This window comes from Amblyraja radiata, chromosome 7, assembly GCF_010909765.2.
Source record: "Amblyraja radiata isolate CabotCenter1 chromosome 7, sAmbRad1.1.pri, whole genome shotgun sequence".
NCBI lineage: Eukaryota > Metazoa > Chordata > Chondrichthyes > Rajiformes > Rajidae > Amblyraja > Amblyraja radiata.
In genome coordinates this window covers 36,150,756-36,170,729 of record NC_045962.1, presented here as the reverse complement: position 1 = coordinate 36,170,729, position 19,974 = coordinate 36,150,756, and the positions used below count along the sequence as shown (strand labels likewise).

The window sequence follows — 19,974 nt, the reverse complement described above, 5'->3', positions numbered from 1 at the left end:
AAATACATTTCCACATCCTAATGTACAAACAGATTAGGCTCTTATGAAACCAAAGTAATTCTATAGAGTAGCGACTGAAATTGCTGAATAATACCACACCAAAAAGAGTCATTTCTAGTTTCAACGGTTCTCCAATGGAACATAGAAAGGTACAGCACAGGAACGGGCCCTTCAGCCCACAATGTCCGTGCCAATCACGATGCCAAGTTAAACTAATCTCCTCTGCCTGCACTTGATCAATATCCCTCCATTCCCTGCATATCCATGTGCATATCCAATAGTATCTTAAATGCCACTATCGTACAGTATCTGCCTCCACCACCGCCCCTGGTGTTCCAGGCACCCATCACTCTCTTTGTATAAATAATTGCCCCGCACATCTCCATTAAACTTTGCCCCTCTCATCTTAAAGTTATGCTCGCTAGTTTTTGAGAATGTGGAAATCGTGGCGATACAGCACGGAAACAGCCCCTTCAGTCCACCGATTCCACACCGACCATCGATCACCCTTTCAGACTAGTTCTATGTTATCCCACTTTCTCATCCGCTCCCTACACACTGGGGGCAATTTACTGAGGGCAGTTTAACCTACAAACCTGCGTGTCTTTGGGATGTGGGAGGAAACCGGAACACCCAGAGGAAATCCACATGGTCACAGGGAGAATGCATGCAAACTCCATACTGTCAGCACCCATAGCCAGGATCGAACCCTAGTCCCTGGCATCATCAGGCAGCAGCTCTTCAGCTGCGCCACCATGTACCTCCGTTGTAAAATTATAACATTTGCTGATTTCCCTCTATACACTAATATAGTGTTTTTTTGTTTAAATATTTGTTTCTTTTCCTTATAGCATAGATTTCTAATGCCCAATACAAGGTATTTTCAAGATCGCTAATCTATCATAAAATTAATATTTTTTTATATAGATATAAATGTCTGTGTGGGCGTGTGTTTGTGTGGAAAACATATTATATCTGATATATATATAAAAGTGTGAGTGAGTGTGTGTGTGTGTTTGTGTGTGGTTGATTTATTTATTTAATTCTAGATTCGCGATCTTGAAAATATATATATACACTCACATATATATAAATAAAAACAAAACAAACGTATAAATAGATAATAATAGTGCAAAGTAAAGAAATAATGCCCTCAAGTCTATGTAGTTTGTAGTTTGGAGGTTGTAGTGTTTAACAGCCTGATGGTTGTCGGGAAGAAGCTGTTCCTGAACCTGCACGTTACAGTTTTCAGGCTCCTGTACCTTCTTCCCAATGACAGGAGTGGAATGAGAGTGTGGCTAAGGTGGTGTGGGTCTCTGATGATGCTGGCTTTATTAGTTTGCATGAGAAGGTTGTATATTATTGCTCTCCTCATTTCATCTCTCTCCGCGTCCTGCAACAGCTGCCACACTGCTGTGTGTTACAGCGGACAGGCCCGCAAGCATCTAGAGTGGCTCCGTTGACTTTAATACGAGCAGTTGCTTCCAACCTCTGACCTTCAGTGGCCGATTATTGATTTTACTGAGGGTCTGTGTCTCTCTGTCAGCTGCTCTGTTGGTCAGAAGGACCTTCCCTGAAACATATATCCTCATAGAAATGCACAGTGCCCGGTTTCCATTACATTTCAAATTAAGGGCAATCAACGTGAAGGAATTCATCTGCTTATCTGTGCGTGGTCTGACTAATTCCCCAGAAAATGCACTAGAACAGAAACAACTACCTTTTCCCGGTAAATAATGCAATAACATTTACGCCACAAGGTAAATTTAAGCTGATCAAGGCCAAAAAGCATTTCCTTTCTCATACACAGGCACTAAAAATGAAGACTGGGGAAAACAAAAGAAAGATTGGCAAAATGACCTTTTCTGCTTTTCACAATCAGTGCACTGATTGATAACCTTCGGACCATGTGACTTAATACAGATGTGCTTCCATCAGGAAAATAGACAAATATAAACCCGCTGCTGCAATAATTTTTCAGCATTAAGATATTAAAAATTGTCAAATTCTCAAAGGCAGAGTATTTGGTGAAAAATCTGTCTCGTCAAATGATGGACAGCATTGTATTAAATTGACACACAAAAAGGAAATCAGATCTTCCTGGTGTTTACAGATGCTGGAAGGGCTATAATTTATTACAGTGGACATATCAAGGGTCAAACATAAACCAGTGTAGGAAGGAACAATGGATGCTGGTTTATATCAAATACAGACACAAAGTGCCAGTGTAACTCAGCGGGTCAGGCAGCATCTATGGAGAAAAAGGAATAGGTGACGTTTTGGTTCAGACTGAGGAAGGGTCCCTACCTGAAACGTCACCTATTCCTTTTCTTCAGAGATGCCACCTGGCCCACTGAGTTATTCCAGCATTCCATGTCTACGAAACGTGAACCCGTTCCGTCAATTTTCATCGGATCCGAGCCAGCTCAGGAATGCTGTGTGTTCGTTGAAGGTAAATGGAGGTGTCTGCTGCAGTGACGTATCAGAGCCACACCACACGGCACTCATAGTTTTTAACAGTACTCTTAAATAAACTGCAATAGCGTGCGAATGGATGGCCAACTTGGGAATTTGAACATTGGTGGATATTAGGGTCCTCTTTATAATGAATGAATGAATGAATGAATACGTTTATTGTCATTGCACAATACTGTGCAACGAAATTCCATTACATCTCCTCCGGTTAAAAAAATACAAACACGACAACCATTGACACATATGTACACTTATTAGTAAAATAATAAATAAGTATTTAAAAAGAATGAAAAAGAATTTGGCGGCATTTCTTGGAATTACATTTTGCTTCCCCAGTGTTCTCTGTTGGAATTAAGCTCTTTTATCGCACATGGGTAGAAACTATTTTTTAGTCTACCGGTGCGAGCCTTCAGAGACCTGAATCGCCTCCCAGAGGGTAGCAGAGTGAAAAGGTGGTTGGCAGGGTGGGATGTGTCCTGCTTGATATTTGTGGCCCAGCGCAAGCATCGGGCCCTATATATCATCCAAGGAGGGCAGTTGAGCGTTTGTAATGCTCTGTGCAGTTTTTATAATTCCCTGCAGCGCCCTCCTCTCAGCCACAGTACAGCTAGCAAACCACACCAGGATTCCATAGGAGAGGATACTTTCCACGGCGCATCGGTAGAAGGACAGCAGCAGTGGCTGTGAGACGTTTGCTCTCCGCAGAGACCTCAGGAAATACAGCCGCTGATGTGACTTCTTCACGAGAGTGACGGTGTTCATTTGCCATTTGAGGTCCTGGGAGATGTTTATTCCCAGGAACTTAAAGCCAGTGACTTTCTCCACCATGTCTCCTTTGATGTTTAAGGGAGCAGGTTCCTCGCTCCTCTTCCTCCTGAAGTCGACGACCAGTTCTTTTGTCTTTGATGGGTTGAGTACCAGGTTGTTTTTGGTACACCAGACAGTCAGTTTTTGGACTTCATCCCTGTAGGCAGACTCGTCGTTGTTGTTTATCAGTCCCACCACAGTCGTGTCGTCCGCAAACTTGATGATCCTGTTTGTACTGTGTGTTGGTATACAGTCATAAGTGTATATTGTATACAAGATGGGACTCAGCACACAACCTTGTGGCGCTCCTGTGCTGAGCGTCAGGACTGGGGAGTAATTGGACCCCATCCTGACAGTCTGTGGGCGGTCTGTTAAAAAGTCCTTAATCCATCCGCATGTGTTTGCATTAACACCCAGATCAGACAGTTTGTCCACCATTCTGCTGGGGATGATGGGATATTAAATGCAGAACTAAAATCTACAAATAACATCCTCACATATGAGCCAGGACGCTCCAGATGTGTCAGTGCAGAATGTAGAGCATGTTGATGGCATCCTCCGTTGACCTATTAGCTCTATATGCAAACTGATGCTGATCCAGGGTGGATGGGAGTGAGGACTTAATGTGGGCCAGGACCAGCCGTTCAAAACACTTTATCACCGTTGAAGTGAGAGCAACAGGTCTATAGTCATTCAGGCTGGTAATGGCTGTTTTTTTGGGTACAGGCACGATGGTAGCAGTCTTAAAGCATTTAGGGACAGTGCACGTTGACAGAGAGAGGTTAAAGATGTCGCTAAAAACCTCCGCTAACTGGTCTGCACAGTCCCGCAATACTCTCCCTGGGATGCCATCTGGGCCAGCAGCCTTCCTGGGGTTGACCCTGCGGAGTGTTCTTCTGACGTCCTCCGTACTCACAGTGAGTGTGACAGTGAGTGCCAGGTCGTCAGTGCTGGGTGCGGCTGCAGGTGCAGGCTCCGCCTCATTCAGCTCAAAACGGGCGAAAAAGTGGTTGAGCTCCTCAGCTAGCGAGTTGTTACTGCTGCTGATGATCGGCCCCCCCTTGCCCTTGTAGTTTGTGAGTTGCTGAATGCCCTGCCAGACACGCCGAGGGTCCCTCTCGTTAAAATACCCCTCTAACCTTCTTCCATAGGCTGTCTTTGCCTCTTTAATGGCTCTCTTTAGTTTAGATCTGGCAGTGCTTTGGATTATATTGGATTACAACCACATATTTCTATAGGATTACAACCACATCCTCTGTATTCCTATGGGATCACAACCAACATATTCCCATAGGATTACAAACACTATATTTTGATAGTGTTACAACCAATATGTTTATTTATAATATCAAATAATATATTTATGTAGGATTACAACCAACACATTTCTATAGGATCACAACCAATATATCTCTATAGGGTTACAAGCAATATCAGCTTCCAAAGTTCCCCCCCAAAAAACATGCGAGTTTGTAGATTAATTGACCCCCTGTAAATTGCCCTGTGTGTGTAGGGAGTGGATGAGAAAGTGGGATAACATAGAACTAGTGTGAACGGGTGACCAGTGGGCCAAAGGGTCTGTTTCCACACTGCATCTCTAAACTAAACTAAACTAATCTAAGCACAGGAACAGACCCTTCGGCCCACAATGTCTGTGCCGAACATGATGCCAAGTTAAAGTAATCTTTTATGCTTGTTCTGACCATATCCCTCCATTCCCTGCAGATCCGTGTGCCTGTCTAAAAGCCTCTTCAACACCACCATCATACCTACCCCCAGCACCATCTTACCAACAACTAGAGAGCAGTCCTGAGCTACTATCTGCTCCATTGGAGACCCTCGAAATATCTACGATCGGACTTTATCTTGCTCTAAAGATTATTCACGTTATTTCCTTTATCATGTATCTGTACACTGTGGACGGCTTGATAGTAATCATGTATTGTCTTTCCGCTGGCTGGTTAGCGCGCAACAAAAGCTTTTCACTGTACCTCGGTACACATGACAATAAACTAAACTCAAACTCACCGTGTTCCAGGCACCCTCCACCCTCTGTGCCCTGCACATCTCCTTTCAACTTTGCCCCCTCACCTCAAGTCTATGCCCTCTAGTCCTTGAGATTTCCATCCAGGGAGAAAGGTTTGGAAAGAGTCTTTCATTCAGAAAGTGACTGGCAAACTGAATTAAAAAAGAGACGGATTTAAGATCTCAATTGCCAAATTAAACCCCGGTTAAATTTTTATTTTGCTGTCATATTGATGAGATTGGATCCAAAGCATGAAGCTATTTCGAGCTGTAATTATTCCCCTTTTAAAAAAAAAACCTGCAGTGTTTTCCAGTCATGGACACGCTGAACTTTCCCAGTGATCACAGGTTAGGTTTGTTTCCAAGATTCAGTTTCATTCATCACATGTGACTGGTTTAAAGACCACAAGCAGTAGGTTACAATGATAGAGCATGACAGACAGAATAGCACACACTATTAGGTAGGCCCCAAGTCTATTACAGTGCTATGTTTGACAACACAAAATCGAGGGATGCAAGGCTATGAGGTCAAATCTAGCAAAACAATACATTAATCTGTTTAGATTTTAAACACAAGCAGGTCTGCCAGTAAATATTGAAAGCACATTTATACACTTTAATTTTCAGGTTAAAATATCTCCTTATCCTGATTAATGGCAACATTTATCACATGAGCAAAGGATTTGTTTGAGAGGGACGAAATTATGAAAACATTCTTCAGATTAAATCTGCATTCCTCTCCCTACAGTTTACTTATCAGTTTTAAATCAAATTAATATTGTCACTCTGTCAATTATCACCGAATGCTGGGACTGATTTGGAATTTAAACAACTAAGCAATATGTAAATAGCAAATTAAAATGATTGATTTTGAAACAGGAACAATTTCTGTTGAGGAATGTGCTTGTAAAGATCTACTCCAATTTAAGTCTTAGCTAAACACGACAATATGGTTGGGGAAAGTAGAATTAAAAGTTTAGTCTTTAGTCAGGTTTAGTGATACAGCACGGAAACAGGCCCTTCTGCCCACTGAGTTGGTGCCAACCAGCTGTCACCCCGTACACTAGCACCATCCTACACACTAGGGACAATTTAAAACATACCAAAGCAAATTAACCTACAAACCTGTATGGCTTTTGAGATGGGGGAGGAAACTGGAGCACCCTGAGAAATCCCACGCAGTTACAGGGAGAAAGTACAAACTCCTTACAAACAGCATCTGCAGTCAGGATCGAACCCGGGTCTCTGGCACTGTAAGGCAGCAACTCTACCACTGTGCCACCATGCTGCCACCGTATTGAGAAAGTGAAGCTGAAAATAACGCAAACATTTTTACGTTCTGGCCACTTAGAGTTTTTTGCAACATTTTGAAGTAGATCTCTGTAATGCATGAGTTTATGTACTGCAGCAGAACAGTGATGCAGCTGATAGAATCTCGGCCTCACAGCGCCAGAGACCCGGGTTCGATCCTGACTACAAGTGCTGTCTGTGTGGAATTTGCACTGTAAACACATGGGTTTCCCCGGGTGCTCCGGTTTCCTCCCACATACAAAAGAACTTGCCCCACACCTTTAAACTTGCCCCTTTCACCTTAAAACTATGCCCCCTAGTATTTCACATTTCCATACTGGGCTAAAGGATTATGACTGTCTACCCTATCTGTGCCTCTCATGATTTTACATTCTTATATCAGTTCTCCCCTCAACCTCTGGCAATCCAGAGAAAACAATCCAAGTTTGCCCAACCTCTAATACTTTCTTATCTAGACGCCATTCTGGTAAACCTCCTCTGCTCCCTTTCCAAAGTTTCCACATCCTTGTACGTTCAACCTGTGACTTTGTGGGTTTTCTCCGGGTGCTCCGGTTTCCTCCCACATCCCAAAGATGTGCATGTCGTAGATTAATTGGCTTCTGTAAATTGCCCCATTAGTTTGATGTGATTGCCATTATTTTAACTGATTATGTTCCATAAACGGCTCAATACATTTGAGGAATTATTGCAGGTACTGTCCATAGATTAATATTCCTGTTCTACTAAAGCTGATTCCATTATCAACGGAAGAGAGACACAAAATGCTGGAGTAACTCAGCAGGACCGGCAGCATAATTGGAGAGAAGGAATGGGCGACGTAATGGGTTGAGACCCTTCTTCAGATTTATCAATGGAAACTGGAGACACAAGGAACTGCAGATGCTGGAAACTTGAGCAAAACACAAAGTATTGGAGGAACTCAGTGGGTCAGGCAGCATCGGTGGTGGGAATGGACAGACAATGTTTTGGGTCATCACCCTTCTTCAGACTAATGGAGTAGGAGAATGCTGGAAAAGAGACGTGGGGGCGGGACAAAGCCTGTCAAGCGATAGGTGGATTCAGGTGAGGGGGGTGAGAGGAAGATCGGTGGAGGTGAAAAGGAGACAAAAGGGTGTCAGATAAGGAGAGAAAAGGAAGAGTGAAATGTAGGCCAGAGGGAGGGATGTGGGTGGAAATTCCTCCCCAGTTCTAGATTAATCGTAATTAGACCACAATACTTCAACATTCAATTAGTTTACCTCTAGCTTTCTTTGCAAATATACCAGCATGTATATATCATAAATATAGCTATGAGTTTGAGTTATAGAATCATACAGCATGCAAACTGGCCCTTTGGCCCAATTCATCCACACCAACCAAGATGCCCCATCTATGCTAGTCTCATTTGCCGGCATTTGGACCTTATGCCTCCAAACCTTTCCTATCCATAACAAAGCTGTCTAACCTTGAAATTCAATTAGGAACGTTCTGACTTAGTTTTATGAGGAAAGAGCAAATGAATGCTTGAAATAATATTGTCATTCTCCCCTCTAGCCTCACCGAAGAAACGACATGAGAACGAATAAACATCCTTCAAAACAAGATCTACTTTAACAAGCAGTTGAGGAAAATAAACTCTGTGTTCTTCAGAATATCTAGTGCTTGTTCACCACCCTTATATTATCTGAATGATAAGTTTTTTTAAAAGCTAACTCCAGATTATGATAGCTTGTACTCTCTGTTTTAAGAATCTATTGGCTTAAATTTCAGCTGTAAATCCTCCGAACATCTTTGTTTAATTTAGTTTAGCTTAGCTCAGTTTAGTTTAGATTAGATTAGATTTGTTTAGTTTAGTTTATTATTGTCACGTGTACTGAGGTACAGTGAAAAACATTTTTGTTGTGTGCTATCCAGTCAGCAGAAAGATGATACATGATTGCAATCAAGCCGTCCACAGTGTACAGTTACAGCATGACTGTTGGTTGAAACCTTTGTAGACAAAAAAGTGCAGGTACAACTATCGATTAAAAATTAAGCTACCTATATCAACAGTTTTTATCCATCAATAGACCCAATACTGGGGATACATTTATCTTACCCCACCCTCAACAAATCTTTGTAGTGCAGCGGGTAGAGCTGATGCCTCACAGCGCCAAAGCCCAGGGTTTGATCCAGACCTCGGGTGCTGTCTGTATGGAGTTTGCATGTTCTCCCTGTGACGGAATAGGTTTCCTTCGGGTGCTTTGGTTTCCTCCCACATCCTAAAGACATGTGGGTTTGTAGGTTAAAGGGCCCTCTGTATATTGCCCCAGGTGTGTAATGAGTGGATGAGAAAATGGGATAATGTAGAACTAGTGTGTCGGGTGATCAATGGTCAGTGTGAACTCGTTGGGCCGAAAGGCCTCTTCCACGTTGTATCTCTAAATTAAACTAAATTCTAAGTAAATGTTCCAATTCATCCACTTACATTATACATTTAGCAAGCACGTTGAATAAACATGCAAAAAAATTTAGATGTGATGTGTGAATGCCGTCACAAAAAAGCACAGTTTGTAGCCATTGATATGATATAACGTCATATAATTCACTTTCTTTTGTACACTGTTTGGAGCCTGAATGATTTTACTGGAGCTAATTCACGGGAAGGAATTTCAGACAGTTGGACTCGTAGGTTTTGTTTTTGCCATCTCTTCTTTTTCTCACCCCAAGAGCCTTTTGTTGTGCTGCAAAAGAATCCCTCCATTCATTATCCCTTCGAAGCCTGGCCCGGAGGCAGGGGGAGTCACAGAACAACAAGGAACGGAGCCTCACACTAACCCAGGCTATCATTACCGGTACAAGAGATGATGAGTTTGTAATGAAGTTGACCAGGCTTTATTCAGATGCCCGCAGATTGGTGAGAGGATAAAAAGTCTCTTCAATTTTCATGTCGTCTGATGTTGAAGTTAGCTGTCATCTGGTACTCGATCAGTCACACTCTAAGAAAGGGTTGAAAGGGGAGGAACAAACTTTGGAGACTGAGGTACAGTATTCTACTCTCAGGGTAACTAATGCTTTACAAATATGGTTTGTAATCCAAAAACAAGAGAATACTGTTCACTGCAACTTTCCCTTCCGATTAGCAAATGTTTGTATCAGAACTGCTAACTTTTGGTTGTGTTATGCTGCAATTTTCAGAGTAGTGTAACCCTTAGAAAATATTTCATCCCAAATATGATCTATAAATATGAGTGAAACACTAAGTGCTGGAGGAACCCAACAGGTCAGGCAGTATCTGCATAGTTTTTCGAACCTTTCCTGTTTATAAAATTATTTATTGAGACGTTCTGGTTAGCAACTTTATGCCAATTTTAGTCTTCTTAAAGCTAAAATACATGTACTGCATTTTGCAATAACAAGATTAGCTAAACAGTGACACCTCTGTTCCAGTCAAAGTCCATTGACATAAGGACAACATTTCATGGATTTAATTGAGGGTTGGCACAATGGTGCAGCGGGTAGACCAAACGGCCTCACAACGCCAGAGACCCCGGGTTCAATTCTAACCTTGGGTGCTGTCTGTGTGGAATCTGCACGTTCTCCTTGTGACCGCATTGATATCCTCCTTGTGCTCCGGTTTCCTCCCCCGTCCCAAAGCCGTGTGGGTTTGTAGGTTAATTGTTCTCTGTGAATTTCCCCCAGTGTGTAAGGTGTGGATGCGAAAGTGGGATAACATAGAACTAAAGTGAACGGATGATCTATTGTTGGCATGGACTCGTTTTTTAACTCTTATTCGGATTATATTTTGATGTTAATTTAAGAAAACGTAGACTCACAGTAGGGTTCTGACCCAAAATGTCGCTGGTTAATTTCCTCCACAGATGCTGCCTGACCTGTTGAGTTCCTCACAGTAATAGGTCCTATTGGGGTGGAACATTTCCTGATAATTACACAACTCTTAAAATGCAATGTAACAACCAAAGGCACCAACCTCTAGTAGCTCAAGTTTTATTAACATAAGTTGGATATGCAGGAATTGGAGGGAAATGGATTACGTGCTGGCAGATGAGATTAATTTAACCTGGCATCATGTTTGGCACAAACATTGTTGGCCGAAGGCTGTACTGTTCTATGTTCTGTGTTTCTACATTATAAATGCAGAGGGTCATGCCAGAGGGTCATGGAAACAGACCCTTCAGCCCAACTCATCCTTACCAACCAAAGTACCCCATCTAAGCTGAACAGAGGTCACAGAGTACTGGGTAGACAAAAATGCTGGAGAAACTCAGCGGGTGAGGCAGCATCTATGGAGCAAAGGAAATAGGCAATGTTTCGGGTCGAGACCCTTCTTCAGTCCAGGCTCCCAGATATTTACTGGGCGCCAGCCCTACACAACATGAGTCAGCTTTCTGAGATGCCCAGTGTGCCGTTCCGTGACGCAGAGAGACGTGTACTGTACAGGATGCTCCTGCACATCTACACCTCCTCGCCTTCGTCTTCCGTCCGGACACGCCATACTGGTCCGCATTACCGCCTGATGGCGTGGGGCGGTCCCCAGTGGAGGTCTCTCTGCAAGGGAGTCCTCCCCCTTTACATCGGGGACCTGGGGTGGAGACTGTTGCACAGAGCCGTGGTGTGTAATAAACTTTTGAGTTGATTCACGGACTTGCCAGATGCCTGTAACTTCTGCGGCGTAGCAGAGGCCGTGTTCCACGTGTACATGGAGTGTGAGAGACAAATATCTGAAGGGGCTGCTCCTCAAGTTTTGGTTGCATTTTAGTCTCACGATCCTGATGTTTGGGCACAGGGCAGGGAGTGAGGAGTGACCATCGGGAAGGTAGGATCTCCCTGTCGGTTTGCTCCTGGGCCAGGCCAAGATGGCCATTCGCGGGTCCAGGCAATGGGCGGTCGATGGTCACACCAGAGTCGGCTGCCTGCCCCTCTTCCGGGCTTATGTCCGTGCTCGTGTGTCCCTGGAGAGGGAACGCGCAGTGTCCACGGGGACTCTGGAGGCCTTCCGTGAACACTGGTTGCCGCGGAGGGTCGAGAGCATTATAGATAAAGATTGCACCATTGTTCTATAATGACTGCTTGATGTATTGTGACCATTGAATGTTTATGTACTTGTGGTACTCTGTAATATGCTATTGTTGAATAACGTCCTTGGAATGGAAAAAAGGAGAGAGAGAGAATAAGGGTTTATCGCGGGCAGTCATCACTGTGGCCTGGCAGTGGAGTATGCTACACATTTCTCCCACTAATGGGTCACTTTGACTCAGCAGATCTGCGGCAGAGCTGAGGGAAACGTTGCAACGACGGCTCTGTCGATGACCCGCCGTACTGATGCTAATTATTGATCAGATGATTAAGGCAGATGAAGAGGTGTTTTTGAAAGTGAAGGCTCTGATTGTGTATCCCAAGCAAGCCCCGAAAGGGGATGAGAAATCAATACTCTCAATCATAGTGTAAGGCACCGCTCTGTCACTCAGGCTGACTGAGGTGATTAGAATTGAGTCATAAGACCATGAATAACTTCACACTGGCTCCCACTCCTTCCTCCACACCGCACCAGAAACCTAATGAACTCTCCCAGATCATTCTGTGAGGAAACAACCCGGCAGAAAATAAAACCTTGCTCACCGTGGAAAGAGGCTGTGGTTTCCTTTAGACAGAGATACAGCGAAGAAACGGGCCCTTCGGCCCATCAAGTCTGTGCGGACTAGCGATCGCCCTGTGCACTAGCAGTATCTTTAGACTTTAGAGATACAGCGTGGAAACAGGCCCTTCGGCTCACCAAGTCCGCGCCGACCATCATTCACCCCGTACACTAGCACCGTCTTCACTGTCTTTAGACTTTACAGCGTGGAAACTGGCCCTTCGGCCCATCAAGTCCGTGCCGATCATCCATCACCCCTTACACTAGCACCATCCTGCACACTAGGGGCAACAATTTTTTTTATCAAAGGCAATTAATCTACCAACTTGCACATCTTTGTAGTGTGGGAGGAAAGTGGAGTATCCGGAGTAAACCCTCACGGTCACAGGGAGAACGTACAAACTTCTGCAGTTGGGATCAAAGCCGGATCTCTGGCGCAACACTACCACTGCATCACCCAAGCACCCATGTTTATTTACATGTTGGTCTCAGTCTGAAGAAGAGTCACGACCAGAAACATCACCTATTCCTTTTCTCCAGCGATGCTGCCTGACCCGCTGAGCTACTCCAGCATTTTGTGTCTATCTTTGGCGTAAACCAGCATCTGCAGTTTCTCCCGACACATTTATTTACATGTTATTTTGCTCTCCCAAGCTGCGAGCCCTTGTCATTTAAAACCACTCACAGCAGGGCTCTAGTGTGTTTGGAACACAGAGGTGTACGGTGGCAAGGCCAATGTTTTATAGTTTTTAAGTGTCAGGTTTTTGTTTACTTGTGTGCGTTGCTTGGATTTGTGAATTTGTGTGTGTGTGTCTCTCTCTCTCTGGTAGCTTCCATGTCCCTCTACATAGCTGACACAATCCTTTCTCAAACAGAGGACTTGTTAGTACTCTAACCAACAGTATGAACAGATGTGGCCCTGACAGGGGATAGATGACCAGAGTCCATCTGGTCTGTGCAGTCTGGACAGACATGATATATACTTCTTCATCACTGAATGAATGTCATCAATTTCAGCCCACACAGGGCACTTCTGACAGCCATACTAACGCCGAGCCCCAGGTGTGGCATTGAGGATGAGGAATATCTTTAAGAACCTAGGTCAGTCGGATATCTGGCTCCAACAATGTGTATTGTTAACTTCTTGCATTCAGGAGTCCAGAGTGTTTAATTGTCGGGCGTACAGAAAACAGAACAATGAAAGTCTTCCCTGCAGCGGCGTAACACTGTAAGTCTGTAAACACAGGACTCAATAGATTATATAATAAAACATAATAGTAAGATTAAACGAGAACTTACCAGTTTGAAGTTTGATCTGTATTTTATGAGGAGTTACGATGAGGGATTACGTGAAGAACCCGCTCAGCACGCATGCGCGGCATACTTCAAAGCAGCGGTGTGGAATCACAGATAGACACAGTTATTGAAGTAAAAACATAGTAAAGATAAGGAGACATCAGTTTAACATTTTGACCCATATTAATGAGGGTGGGAGCGGAGGGCACGTAATCCCTCATCGTAACTCCTCATAAAATACAGAAACTTCAAACTGGTAAGTTCTCGTTTAATCTTACTATTTTACTTCGGAGTCACGTGACTGACTACATGAAGACCTCAAAGCTCTGTGATTTCAAACCGTGTAACAGGTATCATTTCACGCACTGCCGAAGTCCTTGAGGGAGGAAGTGTGTTATCGTAATCAACCAATGAACCTGTTTGTAGAAAAACACAATGGTATTTTTTAACAATAACACCAAAGAAATTAAATTGCTCCCCTGGGCTTAAATTAAATATTTGCAGTCAGTAAAATCTTTCATGCAAATAAAACAGGTTCTGCCAATGGCTTATTATAAAATTTCTGAACGGTCTTTCCCACGACCATCCTGCTGTAGCCAGGATGTGGTCTATAGGCACGCCCATTCTTTTAGCCGTCGACGTGGATGCTGCCCTGGTGGAATGAAATTTGTACATGTTAGTTTTTATCCCAGCAGCTTTTAGCACCTGCTTGAGCCATCTCGAAATGGTTTGGCTCGTCACCCGACCATAAGGTTTTTTATGACTGACCCACAAGGCTTTTCATCTCCCTCGAATATTTTGGTTGTGTCTATGTAGGATAGTAGGGTCACGACTGGATTAGGTGTTCCTGGTCTGCTCTGTTTGATCATTCCCTGGATAACGACAGAGATCTGGTCTGGAGCTGTGAGCATGGTGTCCAGTCGCAATAGGTGTAGTGACTGGACCCTCTGTGCAGATACAAGTGCCATCAACATGAGTGTTTTGAGCATAGATTGTTCCAGGTTGAGGGATCTGGCTGCTGGCCATCCCCTGAGGTATGTCAGGACCACACTGACATCCCATGTATGGGTGTACCTTGGTCTAGGGGGTTAGAGTTGTAAATACCCTTGATTAGTTTGACCACCAGCGGGTGGGACCCCATGGCCTGTTGTCCTGGAGCTGGTTTTAAATAGACAGGCAGGGCACTTCTAGCTGTGTTGATGGCTCTGTAGCTGAGTCCTTCATCGTGGTGAAGGTTCGCCAGGAATTCCAGTACGTTGGTAACTGTAGCGGTTGAGTAGGTGGTCCCTGTATCCAAGCAGTACTTCTCCCATTTTTGATGCTGGACAAGTGCTGATTTTTAGTGGATGTTCGGAGGGATGCTGACATGGTGTCGACGGTTTGTTATGATAATCCCAGTCCCAGAAGTGGTTTGTGCAGAATCTGCAACCCAGGAGTTTGATTTTTTCATGGCACGGGTGGCTTGTGCCCGACACTGGGTGTTAATAACTCTGGGTCACTGGGGAATACCATCGGAGTTTCAACAACCATGTCATGGAGTATTGGGAACCATGGCTGTGTAGGCCAGTCGGGTACTATCAAAATACCTGAAGCAGAGTCCATTTGTATTGTGCGTAGTCCCCGACTGATGAGGCAGAAGGGAGGAAATGCATAGAAGAAGAATTTCCCCAATCCAGCGCGAACGCATCTACCGCTGCTGCCTCAGGGTCTGGTTCCCAAGCGACATACATAGGTACCTGGTGATATAGCCTTGATGCAAATAAATCGATATCTGGCGTGCCATATTGCTTGATAACTTTTGCAAAATGTTTTGGGGTTTTAACATCCATTCGATGTTGTCATTAAATTTACGTGACCTGGTGTCTGCCACTGTATTTAGCTTACCTGGTAGGTAAGTTGCTGATAGCCAAATATGTCTTTCGACACACCATTGCCAAATTGTGTTGACCAACTTGTCGCATGATACCGATTTTATGCCATCCATATGGTTAATGTAGGCCACCACCGTAGTATTTATCTATTTGTAACCGTACATGCAAGTGATGTATATTTGTGCACATGCTTTAACCATAAAAGTCACCCATCTCTAGATAATTAATGCCCAGTGTAAGTGGTAATGATGACTCTGGGTTAGTCCATCTATTACCTGTGCTGGATATAGCGTTAGTTGCTCCCCAGCCTTGAGCACTGGCATCTGTTTGGATAACTAACATAGGGTTAGTGATGATAAATAGGGCTGTAAACTATGCCAAACGTTTTTTGCCCACCACTGTAGTTCTGATATTGCTTCAGTGGGTAACTTCATGACACGATCATAATGACCTGTATGTCGTTTTTAGTGCCTGTACCTTTGTTCTTTGTAAGTTTTGACAGTGCAAAGGTCCGAATTATGTAGCCGGAAATGCTGCTACCATTTTCCCAATTACTCTGTTACTTGTCGAATAGTTGGTAATTCGTTGACCATTAAATTGTTGCATGATTGTGCCAATTCAACTATTTTGTCTCTTGGCAATGTTACAGTCACGTGGACTGAATTAATTGTGAAGCCCAAGTAGTCCATGATTGTGGATGGCTTCAACTTAGATTTATCTGGATGTAAGACAATCCCAGGGTTTCGAATAACTGTTTGGTAGCTGATACAGCTAACATAGTCAATTCCATGGTCTTGCCTACCATTTAAGATATCATCAAGATATGCCATGACAATATATTTTTGTCTTCTGAATATTGCCAGAGCTGGTTTTAGTATCTTGGTGAACAATCTTGGGCTGATGTGAACCCATTGGGTAACGCTTTAAACTGCTATAGCTGCCCCATCCAGGTAAATTTCAGGTATCTGCGATGATCCTTGTGAATGGTACTAAAATAGTAAACATCTTTAAGATCAATGCTTGCCATGAAGTATCCTTTTGAAATTAGTTGTTTGGCAGTAACAACCTTTTCCATTTTGAAATGTATATACTTAACAAACATATTTAGTGAAGTTAAGTCAATGATGATGCGACATCCATCATCTTTTTTGGGTTTAGTGAATATATTTGATACAAATTCCAAGGGTTCAGGTTTTCCCATGATACCCTTTGTAATTAGTCTCACCAGTTCAGCTTGTTCCTCTCGTTTCTTTAACGGAGAGAGGAAAATACCCTCTGGGGTGAATGTTGAACTGGTGGCAATTTTTCTAGTATGAATTGTATTTGTATCCACTAATGCCATTGAGTATATACTGATCACTCGTGATAGACTCCCGTGCTTCTTTAAACAGGTGTAATCTCCCCCCTGTTAGTATTACTCTACGCTGGTAGGAACCAGACCCACCTACCTCCATGGTTGTGGGTATTCTTCAGTTTCCTGCCGGTCCAACGAGTGTTGCACGTTGTCTAACGTGGCGGTGACGTTGGGGGGTGGCACATTTTCCATGAGGTCCGCTCTGGGCCCTGGTCTAAAGCAGACTTTCGGGGATAGAATGCGGACCCCGAGCTTTCATCAGTCCCATATGGTAGACGTCGACTGATGGACGCGATGGTGCGCATGCGTGCTGAGCGGGTTCTTCACGTAGTCACTCACGTGACTCCGAAGTAAAATTAGCTATTTTTCAATTTTAGAGAGATGCTGAATGGAAAAGTTTATGTGATAGGAGCAGAATTAGGCCATTCGACCCATCAGGTTTACTCTGCCATTCAATCACAGCTGATCTATCTTTCCCTCTCGACCCCATTCTCCTGCCTTCACCCCATGACCCCTGTCACCCTTACTAATCAAGAATCCGTCAATCTCTTCCTTGAAAATACCCATTGACTCGGCCTCCACCGCTGTCTTTGGCAATGATTTCCACAGATTCACCACCCTCTGACTAAAGATATTCTTCCTCATCTCCTTTCTTAAGGTACATCCTTTTATTCTGAGGCTATGGCCTCTGGTGCTAGACTTTCCCACTAGTGGAAACATCCTCTCCACATCCAACTATCCAAGCCTTTCACTATTCGGTAAGTTTTAATGAGGTTCCGCGTCAAGGCCATTCAGCCCACCGAGTCCACACCGACCATCGATCACCCATTCACACTAGTTCTATGTTATCGCACTTTCTAATCCGCTCCCTACACGCTGGCGGTAATTAACAGAGGGCCAAATAACCTACAAGCCCGCACGTCTTTAGGATGTGGGAGGAAGCCGGAACACCCGGGGGAAACCCACGTGGTCACAGGGAAAAGTACATTCTCCGTACAGCCAGCAGCCGAGGTCAGGATCAAACCCAAGTCTCTGACACTGTGAGGCAGCGGCTCTACCAGCTGCGCCCCTGTGCCACCTTATTCTATTAATAATCTACAGGATATAACAACTCATCCACTCCGTACACACTCGGGGTAAATTACAGAGAAACCCACGCAGTTACAGGGATAACGTGCAAACTCCACACAGACATCCTCCAAGGTCGGATTGAACTTGGGTTTTTGGTGCATGAGGCAACAGCTCTACTAGCTGTGTCACAGTGCTGCCTTATAAATTAAATAAACACAAACAAATCCTTAAGTCCCTAGTGCAGTTCGTAGTTCATAATTTAGTTGGTAATTTTAGTGTTGAAAAACCTGATGCTTGTCGGGAAGAAACTGGTCTGTTTCAGAGTGCAGAGACGAAGAACTGCAGATGCTGGTTTTCAAAACAAGACACAAAGTGGTGGAGTAACACAGTGGGTCTGGCAGCATCTCTGGAGACCATGAATAGATGACGATTCAGGCCGGGACCCTCCTTCAGATTGATTGTTGGAGGGGGAAAGAAAGCTGGAAAAGAGGTTTAGTTTAGTTCATTGTCACATGTACCGAGGTACAGTGAAAAGCTTTAGTAGCGTGCTAAGCAGTCAGCGGAAAGACAATACATGATTACTATTGAGCCGTTCAGTGTACAGTCACACGTTTAGTGCAAGATAAAGTGTAGGACAAATCCAGGCAAGTGATAGGTGGACGAAAAGGGAACTGCAGATGCTGGTTTACAAAAAAAAAAGCACAAAGTACTGGAGTAACACAGCGGGTCAGGCAGTATCTCAGGAGAATATGGATAGATGATGTTTTGCGTCAGGACCTTTCTTCAGACCAAGTATTCCTTTTCAGAATGTTTAGGTTTTTATTTTAGTTTAGTTCATTGTCACGTGTATCGAGGTACAGTGGAAAGCTTTTGTTGCGTGCTAAGCAGTCAGCAGAAAAATAACCCATGATTACAATGCAGCCATCCACAGTGTACAGGCATAGGATAAAGGGAGTAACATAAATAATGTTTAGTGCAAGATAAAGTCCAATAAAATCCAATTTAAAATAGTCAGAGCGTCTCCAATGAGGTGGATGGGAGGTCAGGACCGCTCTCTAGTTGGTGATAGGATGGTTCAGTTGCCTGATAACAGCTGAGAAGAAACTGTTCCTGAATCTGGAGGTGTGCGTTTTCACACTTCTGTACCTCATGCCTGATAGAAGAGGGGAGAAGAGGGAGTGAGTGGGGTGAGACCGTTCCTTGATTATGCAGCTGGTCTTGCTGAGGCAGCGTGCTTATCAGACTCCTGTAGCTTCTTCCCGGTGGCAGGATTGAAAAATGACCACTGTTCTCAAACGTAGAGTGACTGTTTCATTCTGTTCAGACTGTTTGATTAGTAAGGGTGTCAGGGGTTATGGGGAGATGGCAGGTGAATGGGGTTGCGAGGGAGAGATAGATCAGCCATGATTGAATGGCGGAGTAGACTTGATGGGCCAAATGGCCGACATCTGATCCTATGGCTTATGAGCTTATGTTTACACGAAGGCACCAAACAATCCCAGCTCTAAATCCTCCTGAGCTTGAACAGAGTGGCCAGTTTGCTCTAAAATGTTAATCCTCTCGCATATTTTAACTAACGCAGGCGGCGTGAGGACCACACTTGCTGTCAGCCACAATGTAATTATTACCGTATTGATTTTTCATGTCTCTCAGTTTCCATTAATGGAGCCACTGTAGCATTCCTGCTGAGCTCCATGATTTCCCCCACCCCCTGCCACCAATCCTGCAGTTGACTTTTTTTTTCTGTTTCTCGTCCTCCATTTGTTTTGCTAACCTTCCCCAGCGGCAATATTTATGTTGAGGACATCACGTACTTTGCAAGATGTTTCTCAGCCCCTGCGAGCTCAGCCCATGTCTTAACCGGACTGCAGAATAGCACAAGAATTTATTTTAAAGCATAGATTTTTGTTATTTGTGTGTGTGTGTGTGTGGGGGGGGTGGGGGGGGGGGGGTGGGGGGGGAGGGAAGAGAGAGAGAGGGAGGATGGGAATGGGAGGGTGGGGGGGAGGAGATGAATGCAGATTGTTTTAGGGGGGAAGAGAGAAGGTGGAGTGGGAGGGCAGGGAAAGGAGATAGGATCAGATTTAGGGGGGAGGGGGGAGAAGGGGGGGCAGAGAGACGGAGGGGAGGGTGGGGGAGAGAATACAATC

At 44.1% G+C, this 19,974-nt stretch overlaps 1 long non-coding RNA gene across 1 annotated transcript; it reads left to right on the top strand.

Moving 5' to 3' along the window:
* Window positions 1-319: 319 nt before the first annotated feature.
* Window positions 320-18,433, top strand: LOC116975289. The gene is made up of 4 exons (XR_004412585.1): window positions 320-330; window positions 2,939-2,948; window positions 3,980-3,983; window positions 18,313-18,433. It is a non-coding gene; the product is annotated as an uncharacterized LOC116975289 (long non-coding RNA).
* The last annotated feature ends 1,541 nt before the right edge of the window (window positions 18,434-19,974 follow it).